General features: G+C 35.1%; 1 pseudogene; it reads right to left on the bottom strand.

The window, feature by feature from the left end:
• Window positions 1–321: 321 nt before the first annotated feature.
• On the bottom strand, window positions 322–388 carry LOC136327729 (U2 spliceosomal RNA; annotated as a pseudogene).
• Between the last annotated feature and the right edge of the window lie 2,377 nt (window positions 389–2,765).

Here is a 2,765-nt window from a genome sequence, read left to right as displayed (position 1 = left end):
TTTAGTTCCATGGGTTGTCTATATATATATATATATATATATATATATATATATATATATGATCTGATCATATTACTTTGTCTGCTTTAGTAAAATTTCTCTTGAAAATCTCAACCATATTGATGAAAAACAAAAAGAAGAGTTTAGCTCTATACTAGGGTAGAATCAGTGGTGGGATTCAAATAATTTAACAACCAGTTCTCTGCCCTAATGACCATTTTCAGTATAAAAATATAATATACCAAAAGCTAGTTTATTATTTCATGTATTGAATACTTAAACAAGGACAATAAAAGAAGTACACAAAACTAGATTGTTATATAAGAGTTTTAAAATATTAATGAAAAAAATATTACACTTGATCTTAGCCAAAAGGCAGAGAAGCGATTAATGAAAAAAATATTAAATAATACCTAACAATAAAACTGTTAAGATATTTCCATATTGCTTCTTGATTGGCATCCTCACTTGCAATTTTTTTCACCTGTGGTTGGAATAAACATTACTATGGGTGCTTAGAATACACTCTTGTGCAGATGAACATTAAAAAAGAGAAAGGAATGTAAATTAGTGATTTCCATATTGGGCGGCTACCCAGGTGCCCACTTTAGAGAGAACCCTGATTACACGTGCCATTTTAACAACCGGTTTACTGAACTCAACAAAAAATTAGCTATTGGTTCTGCTGAACTGGTATGAATTAGCTGAATCCCACCACTGACTAGAATGCTGAAAGAGAATCATAGACCCTTGGCAGCTGAACATAGTGATGGCATTAGGAATCACAAAGCTTTAGAAACTCCTCAAAAGAGCAACTTATGGGTGTGAAAGGGGAACTGGGGCCTAATCAAGTCCCCATTTTTTTACTTGGAGTGTCTCCTTCCTAATAACAAATCTAGAGATGGTTTTGAACTATGTTTATCAAGAGAAGCCATGAACTTAAAATGCCCTTGACATTCATTCATAACAAACGCCCCTCTCTGTGGAATATCGCCAAGGCAAAATGGGTGAGCTAGTCTCTCTCTCTCTACCTTGTTCCTCCAATCAGTACATATTGTGCCTTCTCAAACTGAGTTCTTTCTTTTGTCCAGACAAAGCTGCCAGTCATTTTAACCTGATGTCACCTCGATCTGGAATAAAATGTTGAGGATGAGAAAGGAAATGCAGTGTGATGTCTTCCAACATATTGCATACCTTGAAAGCTACTATCCAATATTGCTAAGAATTTTATCTTTAAGTTTTACAATTGGGATACTTCTTCTAGCTTCATATTGCACTATATAAGGTACTGACTTCTTTCTGCTTTAATTGAAATGTATTGTGTGCTGTACTGTATCTAGTATTTCCTCCAGCAGCATATCCCAGTTGGGGAGCTCTCTGTAAACACACTGAGGATTGATAGCCCATATATCAAGGGTTTCCTTGGGAGCAGCAGTGTGCTTGGGAGAGCCGACATGCACATCTAAGACATGGAGTACCTTTAACCAGGAGAGTGGTGCTTCCTCCGTGCAACACTACTGTAGATCCAGGGTATGGCTTTCTGTCAACCTAGCAAGGGCTATGATGGAACATAAGACAATGAACTGTAGCTTTCTATGTGGGTGAAGTCATTGTATACTTGACATGAAAATATTTACTGCCAAATTTTTATTATAGTGAAGTGGTAGTTATTTGTCCCCCTCGGGTGCCACATTCTGTACATCAGTGTCTCTGTGATAAAAATAAACTGAAAAGAGATTTATGGACAAATGAATGTAGGATGTGTATATGTGAGGTATGTATCAAAACGCTTATTCTGGAGTGCTTCCAGAACACAAGTATAAATGATTTGGGTTATCTATATTTCTGTATTCTCAATTTTTCCTCTATCAGTGAGAATGAAACCTACAAATAGGTCTTTATCAACTTCTACTTTAAATGTCAAGTTAGCCTCATGTAGAGATAGTGTAGATTTTTACCTATAGGCTATTATTTAAATATCTTTTAAAAACTCTTATTTAGCCATATAAAAAAGAAAAGACCTTCCTATGCATATTCTCATTATTCTACCATGTACTTGTCTGAATTAAGCATTTTCTAAGGAGTAATTATTGAATATCTAGCCTCTTATTGTGATTTAGTGTATTAGCCTTCCTATGGAAAAATAAGAATTTGAAAAGGTAATAGTAGAAAGAGAGAACAAAAACTCTATTGAGATAACTTTTCTGCTACCAGAAATTTTTTTATTTTGCCCCAGAGATCTCTATACCAGCCTGTGCTTTAAGTCTTGGCCACACAATCAATAAGCATATGGTGTAGATGCCTTGAAATATTCTGGCTTTCAACACATGTTTAAAAGAACAGATACCTTTTTTTTTAGATTTTTATTTATTAATTTAGAGAGGAGAGAGAAAAAGGGGGAGAAGCAGGAATCATCAACTCCCATATGTACCTTGACCAAGCAAGCCTGGATTAGAACCGGTGACCTCAGCATTCCAGGTCTTTGCTTTATCCACTGTGCTACCATAGGCCAGGACAAGAACATATACTCTAAAGGTTATAGAGCGAGCAGGAATAAAATCTAAATGTTTAACATTTTAAATAAACATCTTTATTCTAGACCACCAACTTACACCATTCACAAAAATAAACTCAAAATGGATAAAGGACTTAAATGTAAGTCATGAAACCATAAGCATCTTAGAAGAAAACATAGGCAGTAAGCTCTCCAACATCTCTCTCAGCAATATATTTGCTGAGTTACCTCCACAGGCAAGTGAAATAAA

Source organism: Saccopteryx bilineata, chromosome 2 (genome assembly GCF_036850765.1).
Source record: "Saccopteryx bilineata isolate mSacBil1 chromosome 2, mSacBil1_pri_phased_curated, whole genome shotgun sequence".
Lineage (NCBI taxonomy): Eukaryota > Metazoa > Chordata > Mammalia > Chiroptera > Emballonuridae > Saccopteryx > Saccopteryx bilineata.
The sequence above is the reverse complement of the archived record's forward strand: the minus strand, read 5'-3'. Positions and strand labels throughout refer to the sequence as shown.